At 50.2% G+C, this 23,092-nt stretch overlaps 1 protein-coding gene across 4 annotated transcripts in view; it reads left to right on the forward strand.

The window, feature by feature from the left end:
* The first annotated feature begins 3,789 nt into the window (after positions 1 to 3,789).
* Positions 3,790 to 23,092, forward strand: part of LOC137375139 (serine/threonine-protein kinase PAK 2-like) — an 80,577-nt gene continuing 61,274 nt past the window's right edge. For 2 of the 4 annotated variants that reach the window (XM_068041826.1, XM_068041824.1), the window contains exons 1-2: positions 3,790 to 3,988; positions 8,227 to 8,275. The gene's annotated coding sequence lies outside the window, so the exon portion shown is untranslated. The remainder of the gene's footprint in view (positions 3,989 to 8,226; positions 8,276 to 23,092) is intronic. The other 2 variants (XM_068041827.1, XM_068041825.1) reach the window with 1 other exon arrangement.

Below are 23,092 nucleotides of genomic sequence, written 5' to 3' on the forward strand. Positions count from 1 at the left end.
GAGAATATCAAGTCAACATAAAGTTTCAGATAGACAACAGTGCATCATGCAACGTCATGACATTCACAGACCTGTGCGAAGTGGCTCAACATGGTGATCCAAAAATAAAGCCCTCGAAAGTAAGATTGAGGCTATATGATGGCACCATACTAGTGCCAAGAGGACAAATTACTCTGAGAGCCCAACGCAATGACAAAAACTAAGATCTAGAGTTCCAGATCATAGACGGCAAGCAAAAGCCACTCATCTCAGCTGGAGCAAGTCTAAAGCTTGGATTGGTAACCCTCAACATGCAAAAAGAGATTTGCAGCATGTCATAGCACACTAAACCATGACTGCGGAATAGATCCTAGAGGAGTACAACGATATATTTACAGGTTTAGGATGTCTTCCTGGAGAATATCATCTCGAAGTAGTTGAGAGGGTAAGACCAATTCAGCATCTGCTGAGGAAAGTTCCAGCTGCCCTCAAGGCCAGCCTGAAAGACAAGATAGAAGAGCTGGAAAAGAAGGGAGTAATCAAGAAAGTGACAACTCCTACAGAATGGATTAGCAGCATGGTAGCAGTGAAACAACCTGGAAAGCTGAGAGTGTGCATCGATCCAAAGGATCTAAATAAATCTCTGAAGAAATCTCACTATCCCATGCCAACCATCAAAGGAATTTTGCCACAACTTGCAAAGACAAAAATCTTCATTACCCGAGATGCGAAGGATGGTTACTGGAAAGTGAAGCTGGATAAAAGCAGCAGCTTTCTAACTACATTCTGGACACCATTCGGGAGATACAGATGGTTGCACATGCCGATTGGCATTTCCACAGCTCCAGAGGAGTATCAAAGCAGGCAGCATGAGATAGTTAGTGACCGTCCCGGAGTGGATGATCTGTTAGTTTATGGATGCGGAGACACAATGGAAGAAGCCATTGAAAACCATGACCAAAATCTAGTGCAACTGCTACATAGAGCTCGCCAGATGAACCTGAAGTTGAACAAGAAAAAATTGCAATTAAAGATGCCCGACGTCAATTACATAGGTCATGTTCTGAAAGCAAAAGATCTTCACCCAGATCCCGAAAAGGTGAGAGCAGTAGCAGCGATGCAGCGACCAACAGATGGAAAAGCAGTGCAACGATTTGTTGGATTCATCAACTATTTAGAAAATTCTTACCCAATTTGTCATCGGATTGTGAATCACTATGCCAACTCACTGCCAAGGATGTTCAGTGGTATTGGGGCACAGAACAAGAAGCAGTGTTCACTAAAATCAAGCAACTAGTGACGGCAATGCTAGGGCTGAAATACTATGACGTAAAAGATGAAGTTACCCTGCAGTGTGACGCCAGTGAGATAGGACTTGGAGCAACCCCAATGCAGCAAGAACAACCGGTTGCATTTACATCCCAGGCGCTAACGCAAATGGAACGATGCTATGCTCAGATCAAGAAAGAGTGCCTGGCCATTGTCTTTGCTTGTGAACCTTTTCCTCAACACCTACTTGGAAGAGACAAAGTGACAGTCGAGTCCGACCACAAGCTACTTCAAAATATTTTCCTCAAGCCACTACTATCTGCTCCAAAGCGCCTGCAATGAATGTTACTCTGATTACAGAGATATCATCTGGATGTGACATACAAGCAAGGAAAACAGATGTATATCACTGACGTGCCGTCGAGAGCAGCACTCCCTATGAATAAAATAGAGGATGCTACAACAGAGTGTGAAATCTTCCAGATCTAACGTGAAGCTGCAGTTCAACATGTTGTGGAAGTCATCAACGCAGCAGAGACATTGAATCTGACAGAGAAGCGCCTTGCCCAAATCAAGCGAACTACCCAAACAAGACGCAACTCTCCAAATTTTGCAAGAAGTATTGATGAAAGGATGGCCTGACAGTATCAAGGACTCTCCTGTGGTCACAAGAGCGTATTGGGCTTACAGAGATGAATTGACAGCCCAAGATGGCATCGTGTACAAAGGAAATAGAGTCATTATCCCTAAGGATTTGAGAGGAGAGATGCTAAAGCGCATCCTTGCAAGCCACCAAGGAACTGAGTCGATTCTGAGTAAGGCAAGAGAAGTGCTCTACTGGCTAAACATGAGCAATGAAATCAAGCACCACATCAGCCAGTGCAGTGTGTGCAACGAGTACCAAGCTAAGCAAGCTAAAGAGCTGCTGATGACACATGACATCCCAGACAGACCATGGATGAAGCTGGGAGTAGACCTGTTCACTCTCACAGGAACTGATTATCTTGTCACCATAGACTACTATTCTGACTACTGGGAGGTAGACCAGCTGATCTCAATGACTACCGGTGAGATTGTAGAATGCCTGGAAGCACACTTCGATTGTTACGGCATTCCAGACATTGTGATAACTGACAATGGCCCTCAGTTCACGAGTGAAGAATTCAGACGCTTCATAAAGGATTGGAAATTCAACACCATATATCATCTCCACACTATCCCCAGTCCAATGGAAAGGCTAAAGCGGCAGTGAAAATCGCCAAGGAATCATAAAGAAATTGAGCAAATTCAGGACAGATGTATACAAGGCAATCCTCGAGTGGAGAAACACACCTACTGAAGGCATGGAAAGTAGTCCAGTACAAAGATTAATATCACACTACACCCAAACTACTCTTCCAATAGCAAAAAAGCTACTGAAGCCAGAAGTAGTAACAGGCGTGAGTGACAAAATCAAGGTGAACCAACAAAGCCAAATTTCATTTTGACAAAACTGCCAAACCATTGTCAGAATTGAGCATTGGAGATGCAAATCCTCAACGCTCTCAACAAGAGTCAGCCCAAGTGGCAACTTGGGACCTGCGTAGAGCAGTTGTCACCTCGATCTTACACAGTGGAAGTGAACGACCAGATATACCGTCGCAACCGTAGGCACAGACACACAACTGGAGAAGCTGTTCATTCATTGCAGGAAGATGTGAACTCACCCTCTGCACAGACCACAGATCAACCCTCAGTCCCAGAGGTCCACAGCACCCCAACAACAGAAATGGAACAACAGTTACTGCGGCAACAAGTGACACAGGAACGACACTCCCCGGAGAAGGAAAATCACGCAGATGAACAGCCAACGACAACATGCATGCGCACCATTAAGAGACCGGCACAATTTAAAGACTATGTGTGCAATGCATGTTCAGAACTGACGCGAATAGTAAACTGCTAAAGCATGAGAACAGTTTTGCGCATAGTGAGTTACTTGGGGAACTTGCAGTGTAAATGATAATGCATGTTTTTTTTGTTTTTTTGTTTGAAAAGGGGGATGTTTGGGATAGAAATGCAATACTCTCCCAATGTGCCTCCTGGCTTGCCATAGTTATGTGACCTCTACCATGCGGTACTCACTGCAGCCAGCTGCAGTTGGGCTGAGAGGAACTGCTAGAAGAGAGCTTTGGCTGACAGATGCCGGCCAATGTGGTTCAGTGAGGGAGTGCCAAGCCCCAGCATCAGGCCAGAGGCAAAGTTGTGTTTCTATGGCAATAGCTGCAGGAACAATTTCCGGTAACCCCTTTGGTGCATTCTGGGAGATGTAGTCATTTGTTCCGCGGAGGGGCGGGGTTACTATCCCACAATGCAGCTGTCCAGGCGCAGTGCCTGCCGGGAGTTGTAGTCCACGTTTGGCGAAATTTCCCTGAGGGCAGGCGGCGGAGAGCAGAGCCCAGGACTACAAATCCCGGCCTGTCCCGGAGCCCGCTGCTTTCCTGTCAGGGTTGAGCCAACAGGAATGAGAGGAGATTGGCCAATACCCCTGTGGTGGGAGAAGGCAGAGCCGGCGACTGGCTTTGTCCCCGCCCCCCACCTTTCCCGGAGCCCGGTAGCTTGATAGGCTGGGCCGTGGCTTTACTTCCGCTTCCCTCCGCCATTCGGCCGCAGTTTGTCTGCCCGCCCGCTCACTCATCCACCTAGGGGAGCCCGGAGGCAGCACAGCCCCTACAGCCGGAGCCACGGCCCTGCAGTCTGGGTGAGTGTGGGTCACGGCACCGCTATAGCTCCTTTACCGGAACCTGCACACTGTCTCCTGTCGCATCTGTGCGAAGGTGCTCGGGCTCAGGGAAGGAGTGAGAGCAGGTCAAGAGGAAACCTGGGGCCCAGGCGGTAAATGGAGGGAAATGTGACCGGTCCCTGGAGGCCATGTGAGCAGGTGGAGGTAGGGGAGAGGGGGGGATCAGGAAGAGGGCTTGAAGGGGGAAGGGAGTCAGGAAGAGGGGCTGACAGGTGGGTGATCGCGGAGAGGGGCTGAAGGGGGGGGGCAACGGGGAGAGGGGCTGAAGGGGGGGGCAACGGGGAGAGGGGCTGAAGGGGGGGGGCAACGGGGAGAGGGGCTGAAGGGGGGGGCAACGGGGAGAGGGGCTGAAGGGGGGGCAACGGGGAGAGGGGCTGAAGGGGGGGGCAACGGGGAGAGGGGCTGAAGGGGGGGGCAACGGGGAGAGGGGCTGAAGGGGGGGGGCAATGGGGAGAGGGGCTGAAGGGGGGGGCAACGGGGAGAGGGGCTGAAGGGGGGGGCAACGGGGAGAGGGGCTGAAGGGGGGGGCAACGGGGAGAGGGGCTGAAGGGGGGGGCAACGGGGAGAGGGGCTGAAGGGGGGGCAACGGGGAGAGGGGCTGAAGGGGGGGGCAACGGGGAGAGGGGCTGAAGGGGGGGGCAACGGGGAGAGGGGCTGAAGGGGGGGGCAACGGGGAGAGGGGCTGAAGGGGGGGCAACGGGGAGAGGGGCTGAAGGGGGGGCAACGGGGAGAGGGGCTGAAGGGGAGGTGTCGGGGAGATGGAATGAAGGGGGGCATTCAGGTATTGAGGTGGGGATGTGCTTGGGGTCAGTGAGAGCGGAAGGGTGAAGGATTTGGGTGGTGCCTGGGGTCATTGTGAAAGGGATTCGGGTGAGGAGGGATGTCGAGGAAAGGGTGGTGCATGGGGTCAGAGAGAGCGTGTGATGAGGTCTTGAGGTCAGGGAGAGGAGTGAAGGGTGTCTCTGGGTCAGTGTGTGGGGCATCTTTAGGCCAGGGAGAGCTTGATTTATTTGGGAAGATGGTGTGTGAGGATCTCAGTTGGGGAAGGTTTCTTGAAATCATTGAGGAAGTTCTGGGGGTTTTTGTGTCGAGAAGCTGAGGATGTCTTAGGATTAGGGATAAGATGTAATGAGGTCCTAGTTGAATGTGACAGGCTTAGGGAGAAGATATGAGGTGATGGAGAAAGCCATGCATTGTATCACTGTTCCAGTGTTGTGAAACAAATACCTGAATCTTCAAATTGGGCCAACAAATTGCATAAAATCAGTCTCTGCTGACTGTACAGCATGAGGAAACTTTGAGCAGAAGTGCAACAGAGCAATGTAACTGTTCAGTTCAGAATATTAGGAGGTGGCAGTATTAGAAACCTGTGCTGGAAATTGTGGCAAGCAACCAGAATTCTGATTCTGACGGAAGTGGTTAATGTAGTATTTGGGGCTTTGTGTGTATAATAGATATGAAATATTTGGAGTATTTAATTGGGATTCTGTAAATTCATTTGATCTGATTGTTGGTGCAGCTAGTTAAAATAGCTGAAACATTCATTTTGAAGGATTAGTATGATTTGAGCAAGTGCTGATTTTATCAAGACACATGATGTTGATCGAAAGCTGCAGCTGGAAGTAGCAGTCAGACCAGGGAAGATTAGGATTTGCCAATACATGCAAATGCAGTCCTTTCAGGCTGACTGTACCCTCTCAGTCTGGTAGTCACAGGCAGAATGTACTTGGTTATGCCTTGTCCGTAAAGCACTTGTGCTGATAATGAGAGTATAATTTGTACCAGCGGTGCTGGTGTTGTCAGACATGGAGCAAAGCAGAGCTTTCGTGTTCAGTCAAGACTGTAATATTTGGTACATTCCAACCAGGGCACACAGGCCTGAACCTGTTTTCTTTCTTGATTTAGTTCCTCAAAGTTTCATGGGTCTACTTCTCTTCAGAATACAAGGATGTGAAAACAGAGGCACAGCAGCCTTCTACTGTACTGAGCTGTTGGTCTTAATTGCCTGTTTCCTAATCGTGGGCTTGAACTCATGACCACCTGACTCAGCAGTGTGAGTGGTGTGGACAGAGCCAAGCTGGTGTTCAATAATTTTACTTCCATGGTCTTATTAGCTTCATCCTTGTGTTAATCTGTCTCTGATTGTGTTGAGCAATGTGTTTTGAAGACTCTAGTTTGATAAGCGGTTGTGTACAACACTACCAGTGCCTCATCCCTTGCTGTAGTAATTGGCTGTTTGCAAGGCCCAATCCTTCATCTGCCTTGAGTTGTGTATTTTCCACAAGGCAGAAGTGGTTTTGCTATGATTAGCCTGAGTATTCATGCACAGGGGTGAGGGGGAAGGAGGGCAAATATCCATCATGGTTGACATTTGGCTTTTATCCAGACATCCATTGCTTTTTTTTTTAACGTGTGTTGTCCAGAAAGTTTTAAAACTGTAAAGCAGACATCAGAAGTCTGCTTAGGAAATTTAAGTTCTGTATTTTTCTCTACTTCTGTGAAATGACAGACCTGTGGTCCCAATAGCATTTATTGTTGCCTGGAAGGTAATGAACTTTTCTGACTGTGTGGTGGTGGCGGTGGTACTGGGGGTTGACTACTACATTTCACATCAGTTCTGGCGGCTTTTTTTGAAGTATGCCATACAAGGTTTTTGCTCAGTTAAGCCTTGAACACCAAAGGGCCATGACCCCTGCCGCTGTGTGTGTGTGTGTGGGCAGGGGGTGTGAGGGATCATGTAGCATAGCAAGAGGCCATTCTACCCATCATGTCTGTGCTGGCTCTTTTGAAAGACCTGCAAATTTTGTCCCGCTGCTCTGCTGTTTTTCTCCTTTTCAAGTATATATCCAATTTCCTTTGGCAAGCAACATGCTCCTCATGATCAAAAAGCCTGCCATCACGGTACTTGCACTTGGGCAGGCCATCTGCAGAGCTGTGTCCCAGTATGAGCCCTTTCCGTCAGAAGTGAGGCTGAGAAAGTTGCTAAGTATAAAACCAGAGAGGCCTGAAGAAAGCATCCAGGTTTTTGCCCAGCTGTGGTTGGGGGTGGTGCATCATTAGAAATGTGCTTAGTGTTCTACAGATTGAAGGGACAGACTGAAAGGGCACTGTGACAGTAGAGGTCCCATCACATAAATCAAGCACAGGCACATTGTCCCTTGATTCTCAATGCACCGGTATCATGAGCTAATGTGGTTGTTTGGGTCCTGCTTTATTTCTACATTATTTCCTACATTACAACAGTCACTACACTTCAAAAGTTCTCTATTGGCTGTCAAATGCTTTGGGATGCCCTGAAGTTGTGAAAGGCACGATATACATGCAATTTTTTCAATGCAAGTGGAGTGCTTCAGGGCAGTGCTATCTCTGCAGGCAGCAGCATTTAACCTCAAATCCTTTTGCCTTGTCATGTTCCCTATGGCAAACTTTCTCGAAGCTCATGGTAGTGATGAAACCACTGCTTACAGGTCCAAAGTACAGAGGGAGTGATTGTAATCAGGTACTGAGGACTGTTCCTGGCACCCAGTGGCACCCAGGTTCATTGGATTTTGGTCAACTTCCAGATGGTGGTGATGCTAACTGATGGAGTTTGAAGGAAGCAGGGGGCACAGAACTGGCGCAGAGGATGTTTCAGTTTGGTCCAAGGCGTTGCAGTTTGATGCAGGTGCCTGAAGTTCAATGCAAGTAGTGTTTGAAGCATGCACTGTAACTCTCTTAGCTGTCCTGAGTGGGCAGAACTCAGCGTCGTTCGGCTCAGGCAGTGGTGCTGGTTTGATTTATTACCAGGCATGGCAGGCGTGAGTAGGCCCCAAGCACATGGTTTGTGAAGGAACGAAATGTATTGTGCCACGGATTGCAGACTCTTTGCTGTACCTAATGCAGTTTTGTTACTGTGCCTGGGCAGGATGTCATTAACAGGAACTGACGGCTCTTTGTGCTGTTGTGTACTCACACAGTTTCCTCTTTGGCATCCACTGCCTCTTGCGCAAGTGGGGAGTTTTTAAGAGTAGGAAGTGAAGTTCAGGAGAAATGCTGATCGTTTACCTGGAGGCAGCCAGAGGAAGTCTGCATGACAGAAACTCGCCTTGGATTTTGTGCTATTCAAAACTACATGCATAATTTGCTCGCTTGACTGCAGAAGCTCCTCTGCTCTTTGCTTTGATTGAGTAAACTACCTCCTTTTATCTTGCTTTTAGGAACCTACTAATTGATATTTCGAGTCGAAAACTGTTCTCCAGGCAAAAGGTCAGTATTTTCTTGCGGCAGTTTGTTTTCAGGCATTGTTTAAAAAAGGACTGTCTTGATAACACCAGTCCGGCCCATATCCTGTTAGCAACAAGTTAATAGCTTACTGATTGTTACAGTTTGTTCCAGCATGTTCAAGGTGATTGGAGATTGCTTTGAGATAGACTTTTTGTTGTGGCTGTTCTGTAATGTATAAAATCTGTGATTTGCACCTGTAGTTTGGTGCTAAAACTCTTGTCTTGGCAGGTTGGTAGTGTGTTTGCCTCTGGGTGAGAAAGTGGTGGGTTTCAGCGACATACCAGGTCTTTCAGAGAATTGCATAGAAATTGCAGCATGGAAACAGGCTTTTCAGCACAACCAGTCTGTATTTATGTTTATCTTCCAGGTGAGCAGTAATCCTAATCCCATTCCCCGATATTACCCATTTCCTTCAAGTGCCCATCTGCCCGGTTTAGTGGGATAGCGGATCGGGTGGTGGTGTGTTTTAACGGGAAAGTGGATCGGGCGGTGCTGTGTTTTAACGGGACAGCGGATCGGGCGTGCTGTGTTTTGGCAGGGTAGTGGATCGGGCGTGCTGTGTTTTGGCGGGATGACGGATCGGGCGTTCTGTGTTTTGGCGGGATAGTGGATCGGGCGTGCTGTGTTTTGGCGGGATAGTGGCTCGGGCGGTGTTGCGTTTTGGCGGGATAGCGGATCGACCGCTGCGGTGTTTTAGCGGGACAGAGGATCGGGCGGTGGTGTGTTTTGGCGGGACAGCGGATCGGGCGGTGCTGTGTTTTAACGGGACAGCGGATCGGGCGGTGCTGTGTTTTGGCGGGATAGTGGATCGGGCGTGCTGTGTTTTGGCGGGATGACGGATCGGGCGTGCTGTGTTTTGGCGGGATGACGGATCGGGCGTGCTGTGTTTTGGCGGGATAGTGGATCGGGCGTGCTGTGTTTTGGCGGGATAGTGGCTCGGGCGGTGTTGCGTTTTGGCGGGATAGCGAATCGAGCGGTGTGTTTTGGCGGGATAGCGGATCGAGCGGTGCGGTGTTTTGGCGGGATAGCGGATCGAGCGGTGCGGTGTTTTGGCGGGGTAGCGGATCGAGCGGTGCGGTGTTTTGGCAGGATAGCGGATCGAGCAGTGTGGTGTTTTGGCGGGATAGCGGATCGAGCGCTGCGGTGTTTTAGCGGGACAGAGGATCGGGCGGTGGTGTGTTTTGGCGGGACAGCGGATCGGGCGGTGCTGTGTTTTAACGGGACGGCGGATCGGGCGGTGCTGTGTTTTAACGGGACGGCGGATCGGGCGGTGCTGTGTTTTAACGGGACGGCGGATCGGGCGGTGCTGTGTTTTAACGGGACGGCGGATCGGCCGGTGCTGTGTTTTAACGGGACGGCGGATCGGCCGGTGCTGTGTTTTAACGGGACGGCGGATCGGCCGGTGCTGTGTTTTAACGGGACGGCGGATCGGCCGGTGCTGTGTTTTAACGGGACGGCGGATCGGCCGGTGCTGTGTTTTAACGGGACGGCGGATCGGCCGGTGCTGTGTTTTAACGGGACGGCGGATCGGCCGGTGCTGTGTTTTAACGGGACGGCGGATCGGCCGGTGCTGTGTTTTAACGGGACGGCGGATCGGCCGGTGCTGTGTTTTAACGGGACGGCGGATCGGCCGGTGCTGTGTTTTAACGGGACGGCGGATCGGCCGGTGCTGTGTTTTAACGGGACGGCGGATCGGCCGGTGCTGTGTTTTAACGGGACGGCGGATCGGCCGGTGCTGTGTTTTAACGGGACGGCGGATCGGCCGGTGCTGTGTTTTAACGGGACGGCGGATCGGCCGGTGCTGTGCTTTAACGGGACGGCGGATCGGCCGGTGCTGCGCTTTAACGGGACGGCGGATCGGCCGGTGCTGCGCTTTAACGGGACGGCGGATCGGCCGGTGCTGCGCTTTAACGGGACGGCGGATCGGCCGGTGCTGCGCTTTAACGGGACGGCGGATCGGCCGGTGCTGCGCTTTAACGGGACGGCGGATCGGCCGGTGCTGCGCTTTAACGGGACGGCGGATCGGCCGGTGCTGCGCTTTAACGGGACGGCGGATCGGCCGGTGCTGCGCTTTAACGGGACGGCGGATCGGCCGGTGCTGCGCTTTAACGGGACGGCGGATCGGCCGGTGCTGCGCTTTAACGGGACGGCGGATCGGCCGGTGCTGCGCTTTAACGGGACGGCGGATCGGCCGGTGCTGCGCTTTAACGGGACGGCGGATCGGCCGGTGCTGCGCTTTAACGGGACGGCGGATCGGCCGGTGCTGCGCTTTAACGGGACGGCGGATCGGCCGGTGCTGCGCTTTAACGGGACGGCGGATCGGCCGGTGCTGCGCTTTAACGGGACGGCGGATCGGCCGGTGCTGCGCTTTAACGGGACGGCGGATCGGCCGGTGCTGCGCTTTAACGGGACGGCGGATCGGCCGGTGCTGCGCTTTAACGGGACGGCGGATCGGCCGGTGCTGCGCTTTAACGGGACGGCGGATCGGCCGGTGCTGCGCTTTAACGGGACGGCGGATCGGCCGGTGCTGCGCTTTAACGGGACGGCGGATCGGCCGGTGCTGCGCTTTAACGGGACGGCGGATCGGCCGGTGCTGCGCTTTAACGGGACGGCGGATCGGCCGGTGCTGCGCTTTAACGGGACGGCGGATCGGCCGGTGCTGCGCTTTAACGGGACGGCGGATCGGCCGGTGCTGCGCTTTAACGGGACGGCGGATCGGCCGGTGCTGCGCTTTAACGGGACGGCGGATCGGCCGGTGCTGCGCTTTAACGGGACGGCGGATCGGCCGGTGCTGCGCTTTAACGGGACGGCGGATCGGCCGGTGCTGCGCTTTAACGGGACGGCGGATCGGCCGGTGCTGCGCTTTAACGGGACGGCGGATCGGCCGGTGCTGCGCTTTAACGGGACGGCGGATCGGCCGGTGCTGCGCTTTAACGGGACGGCGGATCGGCCGGTGCTGCGCTTTAACGGGACGGCGGATCGGCCGGTGCTGCGCTTTAACGGGACGGCGGATCGGCCGGTGCTGCGCTTTAACGGGACGGCGGATCGGCCGGTGCTGCGCTTTAACGGGACGGCGGATCGGCCGGTGCTGCGCTTTAACGGGACGGCGGATCGGCCGGTGCTGCGCTTTAACGGGACGGCGGATCGGCCGGTGCTGCGCTTTAACGGGACGGCGGATCGGCCGGTGCTGCGCTTTAACGGGACGGCGGATCGGCCGGTGCTGCGCTTTAACGGGACGGCGGATCGGCCGGTGCTGCGTTTTGGAGGGACGGCGGATCGGGGCGTGTTGCGTTTTGGCGGGACGGCGGATCGGGCGGTGCTGCGTTTTGGCGGGACGGCGGATCGGGCGGTGCTGCGTTTTGGCGGGACGGCGGATCGGGCGGTGCTGCGTTTTGGCGGGACGGCGGATCGGGCGGTGCTGCGTTTTGACGGGACGGCGGATCGGGCGGTGCCGATTTTTGGCGGGACGGCGGATCGGGGCGTGTTGCGTTTTGGCGGGACGGCGGATCGGGCGGTGTTGCGTTTCGGCGGGACGGCGGATCGGGCGGTGTTGCGTTTCGGCGGGACGGCGGATCGGGCGGTGTTGCGTTTCGGCGGGACGGCGGATCGGGCGGTGCTGCGTTTCGGCGGGACGGCGGATCGGGCGGTGCTGCGTTTCGGCGGGACGGCGGATCGGGCGGTGCTGCGTTTCGGCGGGACGGAGGATCGGGCGGTGCTGCGTTTCGGCGGGACGGCGGATCGGGCGTGCTGCGTTTTGGCCGGGTAGCGGATCGGGCGGTGTTTTGGCCGGGTGCGGATCGGGCTGTGTTTTGGCCGGGTAGCGGATCGGGCGGTGCTGCGTTTTGGCGGGACGACGGATCGGGCGGTGCTGCGTTTTGGCGGGACGGCGGATCGGGCGGTGCTGCGTTTTGGCGGGACGGCGGATCGGGCGGGGCTGCGTTTTGGCGGGACGGCGGATCGGGGCGTGCTGCGTTTTGGCGGGACGGCGGATCGGGGCGTGCTGCGTTTTGGCGGGACGGCGGATCGGGCAGTGCTGCGTTTTGGCGGGACGGCGGATCGGGCGTGCTGCGTTTTGGCCGGGTAGCGGATCGGGCGGTGTTTTGGCCGGGTAGCGGATCGGGCGGTGTTTTGGCCGGGTAGCGGATCGGGCGGTGTTTTGGCGGGATAGCGGATCGGGCGGTGTTGCGTTTTGGCGGGATAGCGGATCGGGCGGTGCTGCGTTTTGGCCGGATAGCGGATCGGGCGGTGCTGTGTTTTAGCAGGATATTGAATCGTGTGGTGTGTTCTCAGTCTGTTTGTGACGTAAGGCATTTGAGCCTTGTTCTTTCTTTGTCACCTGAACCCCATCAGTTGAATTGCTGCCTTCAATACCTCTGAAAAGATCCCGTTATTATCGGCTACCAAGATGTGTAAGTGTGGCAGAAGGAAGGTGTTATGCTGTATGATATTGTAATTGATGGAGAGACGGAGGGATCCCATGGATGACTGAGCTAAGTCATCTGCCTTGTGCAGTTCAGGTGTGGTGCAGCTTCCCTGAAGTAATATTGATGGCTCATGGTATCAATTCTATATTCTCTGTTGCACAGTGAATGTGGTGTATGACTGACTGCACAGGTAGTGTATGTATAAAACGAGCAAGTCTTGATTTGTTGGATTTTTTGTTTGTGGTATCACTGTCATTATTGTACGCATGCTGTAATGGATACCCAGGAGTGAGTTCCAGGCTGGAATCTAACCAAGGGGCCCAGATGGGTTATGTATGGCGTAATAAATATCTGGGTTTGAGATGGCAAATGTCAGCTTGGCTGTTTTGGTAGAACTCTTGTTGCTGGTGCAGATGGTTGTGGGTTGGAGTTTACCAGGCTTTTGAGCTCATGTTCCGGTGTAATGCCGAGGGAGTGCTGCTTTCCTGCTTCTCTGCTAAGATCTTAAAAGCAAGCCCCAGCTACCTGCTTCGATGAGCTTTGAAGACCCTGTGAAACGATTCCTCCCTCACTTGCCAAGAGCAGAAATAAATGAGCCGGCCTTTGTTCTCTCTTTTTTGTTTTGTGGAATTTTGTATTTCCTTATGCAGCAATAGTCATTGTGCTTCAAAAAAATTTGTGGTGTAGCAAATCAAGTATTATTATAGATGCAGTCTTGGAATTTAGGGCTTTCATTAGAAAGAAAAGCTTGCATTTATGTAGCACTTTTCACGATCACCGGATGCCTCAAAGCACTTAACAGCCAATGAAGGACTTTTGAAGTGTAGTCATTGTTGCAGGAAACGTGGCACCCAATTTTCACGCAGCAAGCTCCCACAGACCTCTCAAGGAGTGTCAGCCTTGATTTTTGTGCTCAAGCCCTGGAGTGGGGCTTGAACCCACAACTGTGACTCAGAGACGAGAGTGCTACCAAATGAGCCAATAACACCATAAACTGCACAAGCAAAACTCAGTCAAAATAGAGTCCTGCTGTTGCAGAAACATTCTGCGCTGGGGCATCCTGAGCATGTGATGCACTTGCCCAATTGATCGGCCAACAAATTTCATGGACCACGAAATCTCGGGTCTTCTGCGAAATTGGCCACTTGGCAAACTTCATGTTTCATAAGTTGACACAAGGCTCACTTCACGGATTGCTAGGCATGTTGTGAACATTGCTCGTTTTGGTGATTGTCATAACTCGCTCATTGGTAGATGAAGGAGGGCTTGCAGTACAGTTTTGAGAGAAGCAGTCTCAAGTATTAGCAGACAGTTGAGCATGCCAGAATGAGCAAATCAAAGACGGCCACAACAGTTACTGCAGCACGTTGAGTGGAGGAATTTTGAAGCCAAATTCTTCATGCCGTTGGTGGAATACTGTTTTGTACAAGCTGCAGTGTTTTGTTGGAACATTGTGGGCAAAGGTTCAACGCCTCTTAGAGTCTGAAAGCCATTGCAGCATCTGACACTGCACTGCTGGAAAACGAACATGCAAAAAAACAAGCAACGATTTCATCTCTTTTTAAGAAGTCGACAGCGAGCTCGGAAAGTTCAGTTGGTTACATTGGAACTTGTGGATGCTTTTACAAGCGCCAACATATTATTGGGAAAAACTTGATCACCCAAAACTGCGGGTATTCATTCAACGTAATGTGCAAAATGGTAGTTGCTTGCCAAGTACAAATAAATATGGCAGGGACTACCAAAGGTTTTTGCGACACATTGTGAGGAGATGAAGTCTCAGATTAATGCATGTGAGTCTTTTGCAATTATTTGTGATCAGCAAGACAACCATGTGCTGCATGTTTTGTTTGATTTTATGTCTGGTAAGGCCAAAAATGTACAGTTAGGAAAGCTAACTGTGTCCACTTGGAAGCTGTTAATTACACCACATTTTCCCAAGCAGTGAGTTTCAAAATTTGTTGCAGATTTCAACAAAGTGTCTGCTTTCATTAGTGACACCGCAACTTACATGACAAAATCTTTCAAATCAGTGCTCCAAGGTGGAATGCCTTTTAAAAAATATTTGTTCATGGGATGTGGGCGTCATTAGCTAGGCCAGCATTTATTGTCCATTCCTAATTGCACTCCATATTACATGCAGTGCACATATAATTTCTCTTGTCTGTGAGCTGTGGAAAAGTCAGTTTTGTAAACTCGACAAATGGGTCAGCTATATTAAAAAGATCTTCAAACACTGCCCGAGCTGCAAGCCTTGATATAAGCATCACATTGCAAATGCGCTGAAATTGGGGAACAAAACATTGCCTTTCCTCCAGAGCCAGTAATGACACATTGGAATTCTTGGTTTTGGCAGTACGGGATCATGCAGATCGCCTGAATTACTGTTCAGACTTCATCTCAGAAGAGTTCACACTGACCCTGAAAACGCAGGTTTTAACAGACATTGTAACCTTTCTAAACGATGCTCAGCTCAATGAGGAGGTTCAGTTTGTTGCCAATCATGCGACATGACCTACGGATTTAATCACTTGGTTTGAATCTCAACAGTTCACAATCCACAAAGCTTACTGGACAACGTATGCCAGCCAAGAGCGACGTCTCAATTCATTCCATCTTCGCTGCCTTCGGAGAATACTTGGCATCAGGTGGCAGGACTATATCTCCAACACAGAAGTCCTTGAAGCGGCCAACACCCCCAGCTTATACACACTACTGAGTCAGCGGCGCTTGAGATGGCTTGGCCATGTGAGCCGCATGGAAGATGGCAGGATCCCCAAAGACACATTGTACAGCGAGCTCGCCACTGGTATCAGACCCACCGGCCGTCCATGTCTCCGTTATAAAGACGTCTGCAAACGTGACATGAAATCGTGTGACATTGATCACAAGTCGTGGGAGTCAGTTGCCAGCATTCGCCAGAGCTGGCGGGCAGCCATAAAGACAGGGCTAAATTGTGGCGAGTCGAAGAGACTTAGTAGTTGGCAGGAAAAAAGACAGAGGCGCAAGGGGAGAGCCAACTGTGCAACAGCCCCAACAAACAAATTTCTCTGCAGCACCTGTGGAAGAGCCTGTCACTCCAGAATTGGCCTTTATAGCCACTCCAGGCGCTGCTTCACAAACCACTGACCACCTCCAGGCGCGTATCCATTGTCTCTCGAGATAAGGAGGCCCAAAAGAAGAAACAGTAAAGTAATGGATGTACTGTTCTGGGCTGATGCACAGCACTCTAACACTGAATTAAATGCCTGTGCTCAACAGGTGTTTTCTTGCATGGTAAAGAAGTTCAAACAATATTACTACTATGGGAAAGAGTCAAGCGGTGAAGAAAAAGTGGCTCGGAGGTTTCAACAACCTTCTGCGGCATTCCTGAAAGCTGTGCGTATTTTTGACCCTGCACAAATGCACCTGCTGATTGTGGATTTAAACTCGCATGATGCGATTTCTGCCTTTGACAAGAACTGTAGGCTTGAGATTCCAGCTTATAAAAGCATTGCAAAAGAAGCAGATTGTACTTTACCTGTGCTGCAGTTTTGGAAATCTAGAACCACCTTGCAAGACTAGCACAGCGCTGTCTGACAATTCCAACAAACTCTGTGGATGCGAAGAAAACTGTGACTGAGCACGGTCAGATGTTCAAGCGCAAAGACAGGGAATGATGAAAGAGACAGTTGCAGGTAACTCCATGCTCACATTCAACCACTGACTTCAGTGAGTAAAGACTGTGACGTCTTTATAATCAGCTTTTTACAATAGTTTTTGAGTGTGCAATAAATGCCATTCGAAACCAGAAACATCCCTTGTTTTTTTTGTTTTAAGTTGATCATTTTCATGGTTTGTTGTGACACTGTGAAATTTGCGATATTAATATGTGAAATTCATGATTCTTAAAATGCTGTCACTGTGAAATTTCTAAATTTTAACTGTGAACTTGGTCGGGGCCTAATTGTACTGTAGATCTCTCTGCCTGTGAATTATTTTTGCACTCTTAAAAGAAGTGTATTTAAAACTATCTAGTAAAGCACTCATTCAACCCAGTAAAACTGCGAGGCTGCATCCTTAAAGGACAGGCACTTTAACAGAAGTTAACATTCGGCTTTCTGTTCAGTCTGATCCCCGAATTGGGATGCCCTTTTTTTTTGCTTCATGAAGACAATGATCCTTGTTGGGATCAAGTTTCATGAGAGCCAGCAGCTCTCTTTGTGTTTCACCCAAATGGTCATTCTTCTTTTGGGAGCCGAACCCGTGGCGCTCAGCATGGCCAAACCCAATCCTATACTTACCTATTTGCCACAAGCATTTTCCAGCAGCATTTCGGAACCCTTCCTAACCCAGAAGGGTCGTAGTCAATTGTAGCACATGGACTGCTGCTTTGGCTGAACTGAGCTCAGCTAACGGAGTCTTTGGATTGAATCTGGAATCTCAGTAATGCATTGTATGGTCCATTTACCCACTGGGCTATTGAGGGAGCTGATCCCTGCCTACTGATTTGCTCAGTGTGTTAATGCTGTTTATGGTTGGGCCAAAAATTAAGCTCATTTATCTGCGAGGGGTTAGTTACTGGATTCTTCTTGCTGATCAAGACACAACAGGGTTAAAGTCAGGTACTGTTAGCTGGTCTTGTAAACTGCAAAGGATATTACATTTGAATCTGGCTGATAAACGCATCTCAGGAGAAGGCCTTGCTGGGTTTGGGCTGATTGCTGCCCCTGTTTTTGGACCTTCCTTCGTTACCAGAAGGTGATCAATGAGTTAACCCGTGCCATTCAATTCAAACATCACAGACTGCAAATGCTGCTAATCTAAAATGTTAACACAAAATGTGTGAACACACAGGGCAGCCAGTGTCTGTGGAGAGAGCAAACACATTAATGCTTTGTTCAAACAGCTTTTTATTATTCATTCATGGGAAATGGGTGTTGCAGGCTAGGCCAGCATTTATTGCCCATCCCTAATTGCCGTTGAGAAGATGATGGTGAGATGCCTTCTTGAACCGCTGCAGTCCATGTGGGGTAAGAGCACCCACAGTGCTGTTCGGAAGGGAGTTACAGGATTTTGACCCAGTGACAGTGAAGGCACAGCGATTATAGTTCGAAGTCAGGATAGTGTGTGACTTGGAGGGAAACTTACAGGTGGTGGTGTTCTCATGCATTTGCTGCCCTTGTCCTTCTAGTTGGTAGAGGTTACGGGTTTTGAAAGTGCTCTCAAGGGAGTCTTGGTGCATTGTTGCAGTGCATCTTGTAGATGGTACACACTGCTGCCACTGTGTGTCGGTGGTGGACAGAGTGAATGTTTGTAGATGGGGTGCCAATCAAGTGGGCTGCTTTGTCCTGGGTGGTGTCGAGCTTTTTGAGTGTTACTGGAGCTGTACCCATTCAGGCAAATGGAGAGTATTCCATCACACTCCTGACTTGTGCCTTGTAGATGTTGGACAGGCTTTGGGGAGTCAGGAGGTGAGTTACTCACCACAGGATTTCTAGCCTCTGACCTGCTTTTGTAGCCACGGTATTTATATGGCTACTCCAGTTTAGTTTCTGGTCAATGGTAGCCCCTAGGATGTTGACGGTGGGGATTCAGTGATGGTAATGCCACTGAATGTCATGGGGAGATGGTTAGATTCTCTCTTGTTGGAAATGGTCATTGCCTGGCACTTGTGTGACGCGAATGTTACTTGCCACTTATCAGCCCAAGCCTGGATATTATCCAGGTCTTGCTGCATTTCTACACGGACTTCTTCCGTATCTGAGGAGTCGCGAATGGTGCTGAACATTGTGCAATCATCAGCGAACATCCCCACTTCTGACCTTATGATTGAAGGAAGGTCATTGATGAAGCAGCTGAAGATGGTTGGGCCTAGGACACTACCCTGAGGAACTCCTTCAGTGATGTCCTGGAGCTGAGATGATTGACCTCCAACAACCACAACCATCTTCCTTTGCACTGGGTACGACTCAAACCAGTGGAGAGCTTCCCCCCCCACCCCATTCCTATTGACTCCAGTTTTGCTAGGGCTCCTTGATGCCGTATTCTGTCAAATGCTGCCTTGATGTCAGGGGCAGTCGCTCTCACCTCACCTCTTGAGTTCAGCTCTTTTTCCATGTTTGAACCAAGGCTGTAATGAGGTCAGGAGCTGAGTGGCCATGTCAGAACCCAAACTGAGCGTCACTGAGCAGGTTATTGCTAAGCAAGTGCCGTTTATGTGATTGACATCCTTTTAAAAGTAAAACAAAGCAAAATACTAAAGATGCTGGAAATCTGAAATAAAAACAGAAAATGCTGGAAATCATCAGATCTGGTGGCATCTGTGTTGAGAGAAACAGAGTTAATGTTCCAGTTCTGACAAAAGGTCATCCACCTGAAACGGCAACTCTGTTTTTTTCTCCAGATTTTGCCAGACTTGCTGTGTATTTCTAGCATTTTCTGTATTTTTTAAGTAATGGTTTCATTATCTGCTATAACTGTGCTGAAAATTTGTTAGGCTTGTTGGAGGGGCAGGGCCACAATTCTTTGCCACCCCTTTGACAGGCTGCTCTGCAGCCATAGGCTACCTCACGTGGACTTGCATTGGGTTACCTGCCTTCAGTTTGATCGTCTTTCTGAAACTCTCAAGTACGAGCCGAGGCAACAAATAGTCAATAAGCAAACAACAATGTTTCCCTGGTTCGGTTAGTGCCACCTAGGGAATCGTGTGAAGCGGAATGCAGACTGGTTTCAATCTCACATTGAAGAGCTGGAACCTGTCATAGTCGCTAAGCGCATTGCACTGCTGAACTACAAGAAAGCCCCCAGCGAGTTAACATCCGTAGCACTTAAAGCTGCCAGAAGCGCGGAACAAAGAACAGTGCAAATGACTACTGGCAACACCTATGCAGTCATATTCAGCTGGCCTCTGACACAGGAAATATCAGAGGAATGTATGATGACATTAAGAGAGCTTTTCGGCCAACCATCAAGAAGATTACTCCCCTCAAATCTAAATCGGGACACAATCACTGACCAACGCAAGCAAATGGACTGCTGGCTGAAACACTACCTAGAAGTGTACTCCAGGGAGAATGTTGTCACTGAGACCGCCCTCAATGCAGCCCTGTCTCTGCCAGTCATGGATGAGCTGGACGTACAGCCATCAAAATTGGAACTCAGTGAAGCCATTGATTCTCTAGCCAGCGGAAAAGCCCCTGGGATGGACGGCATTATCCCTGAAATCATCAAGAGTGCCAAGCCTGCTATACTTTCAGTACTGCACGAACTGCTTTGCCTGTGCTGGGACGAGGGTGCAGTACCACAGGACATGCGCGATGCCAATATCATCACCCTCTATAAGAACAAGGGTGACTGCAACAACTACCGTGGAATCTCCCTGCTCCGCATAGTGGGGAAAGTCTTCGCTCGTGTCGCCTTAAACAGGCTCCAGAAGCTGGCTGAGCGTGTCTACCCTGAGGCACATTGTGGCTTTCGAGCAAAGAGATCCACCATTGACATGCTGTTCTCTCTTCGCCAGCTACAGGAGAAATGCCGCGAACAACAGATGCCCCTCTACATTGCTTTCATTGATCTCACCAAAGCCTTTGACCTCGTCAGCAGACGTGGTCTCTTCAGACCACTGGAAAAGATCGGATGTCCACCAAAGCTACTAATTATCATCACCTCATTCCATGACAATACGAAAGGCACAATTCAGCATAGCGGTGCCTCATCAGACTCCTTTCCTATCCTGAGTGGCGTGAAACAGGGCTGTGTTCTCGCACCTACACTGTTTGGGATCTTCTCCCTGCTGCTCTCACATGCATTCAAGTCTTCAGAAGAAGGAATTTTCCTCCACACAAGATCAGGTGGCAGGTTGTTCAACCTTGCCCGTCTAAAAGCGAAGACCAAAGTACGGAAAGTCCTCATCAGGGAACTCCTCTTTGCTGACGATGCTGCTTTAACATCTCACGCTGAAGAGTGTCTGCAGAGACTCATTGACAGGATTGCGGCTGCCTGCAATGAATTTGGCCTAATCACCAGCCTCAAGAAAATGAACACCATGGGACAGGACGTTAGAAATGCCCCATCTATCAATATCGGCGATCACACTCTGGAGGTGGTTCAAGAGTTCACCTACCTAGGCTCAACTATCACCAGTAACCTGTCTCTCGATGCAGAAATCAACAAGCGCATGGGAAAGGCTTCCTCTGCTATGTCCAGACTGGCCAAGAGAGTGTGGGAAAATGGCGCACTGACACAGAACACAAAAGTCCGAGTGTATCAAGCCTGTGTCCTCAGTACCTTGCTCTACAGCAGTGAGGCCTGGACAACGTACGTCAGCCAAGAGCGACGTCTCAATTCATTCCATCTTCGCTGCCTCTGGAGAAACCTTGGCATCAGGTGGCAGGACCGTATCTCCAACACAGAAGTCCTCGAGGCGGCCAACATCCCCAGCATATACACCCTACTAAGCCAGCGGCGCCTGAGATGGCTTGGCCATGTGAGCCGCATGGAAGATGGCAGGATCCCCAAGGACACATTGTACAGCGAGCTTGTCACTGGTATCAAACCCACCGGCCGTCCATATCTCCGCTTTAAAGACGTCTGCAAACGCGACATGAAGTCTTGTGACATTGATCACAAGTCGTGGGAGTCAGTTGCCAGCGATCGCCAGAGCTGGTGGTCAACCATAAAGGCGGGGCTAAAGAGTGGTGAGTCGAAGAGACTTAGCAGTTGGCAGGAAAAAAGACAGAAGCGCAAGGAGAGAGCCAACTGTGTAACAGCCCCGAAAACCAGTCTTATCTGCAGCACCTGTGGAAGAGTCTGTCACTCTAGAATTGGCCTTTATAGCCACTCCAGGCGCTGCTTCACAAGCCACTGACCACCTCCAGGCGCTTACCCATTGTCTCTCGAGACGAGGAGGCCAAAGAAGAAAGAAGTAGTGCAGGGGGTGTATCTTTTGTTTTTAATATTAGAATGATATTTGTAAAAGTTTGGAATTATTGTAAATGTACTGCTTAGTTGCCTGTTTAATATTCAATAAATGAATTTTTTGGTTTATAATCTGAGCCGTACGATTGGTCCTTCCTGAGGGTGATACTGTGTCATGACCCATGATATATCCCGATAAGCTGGGGTGCAGCGACGAAGGCTCTCAGTTGATTCCTGGGTCTCTCTAGATCTAGATATAGTGCAGGTAAAGGCATGCTTTGGATCATAGGGGACATGGAATCCATTGATGAAAATGGCAAGTGACGCTGAGCCCCTGGAAAAAATCTATCCTGACTTTGCCTTTTAGTTTTACTTTTTAATAACCTGATTACACTGCTCTTTGGTGGACAGTCTGACGTTAAAGGAAAAGGTAGATTACAGCTGGGGTCAAGTATGATTTATCAGTGCTATATTTTGAGGTGCTGCTCACCTGGCCCTGATTTTAACACATTGTGCTGTTTCCCAGCAAACACCTCCCTGTTACAGGCATTGCAGTGCAGGCAAACAACCAGCCCCCCAGCCTCTGGTGTTCTCTGGTAGCCTGTTTAGAGGCTGTAAGGTATAAATTACCATATAATATAAACCCCTGCCCCTCTAAGTTCTTTCTGCCACAGAGTTAAATACCTGACCTATGGCTGCCATCTCCTCTGAAACAAGATTTTGGCACTCACAGGACTAAATTCATGATGAGCTGCTTGGTAGAGATCAGGGCAGAGGGAGATAGTTGTGAAAGGAGGATGAGCTGCAGGTAGTACGAGGGTAAGTAGGATGGTCACACGACGTTTAAAGGAGTTTATAATCTGTTGCATAAAGAAATAAAATCTCAGTTTGTTACAAAGGAATCAAATATCCAGAGTAGATTATGTAAGAAACTATTAAAATTGCACATCCTTGAATTGTTTCAGCTTAAAGCAGGCTGTACAGATTCCGTGAGTACTGACTGAGTGGTTACTTTCAGAACGTGGAGTACAGTTGGCAGCAAGAAAAGCAGAGACTTGAAGGATGGGTTTGATCCCTGTCAGCAGATAAGCCTCGACATGTGAGACAGCTGCAGTTTGACGCACCAGATGCAAGTGCTGGATGGATGCCTGCCTGTACATGGTGCTGGGTGTGGGGAAGAGGCATTCACCTCACTCTGTATGATAGCTATGAGCTGCTTGGTCAGACATGATGTGTCTTGTTCAGTTGCTTCCTTTTCAGTGAAGCTTTTCATCAAAAATGATGACATAGCTCGCAGGAAATATTGGAATCAGTGGCTTTGTTTGGGGGCCTGAATTCCTTCAAACTGCAGTGGAATTGGAGGAATCCAGTGGGTGGAGGAACTCTGGAGGCGCTGACTCCTGTTGGAATCTGGATCTGCAGATACTGGCAACCGACCAGTGCCTGGGCCAAGTGACCATTCTTCGTATATACACTG

This window comes from Heterodontus francisci, chromosome 11 (genome assembly GCF_036365525.1).
Source record: "Heterodontus francisci isolate sHetFra1 chromosome 11, sHetFra1.hap1, whole genome shotgun sequence".
NCBI lineage: Eukaryota > Metazoa > Chordata > Chondrichthyes > Heterodontiformes > Heterodontidae > Heterodontus > Heterodontus francisci.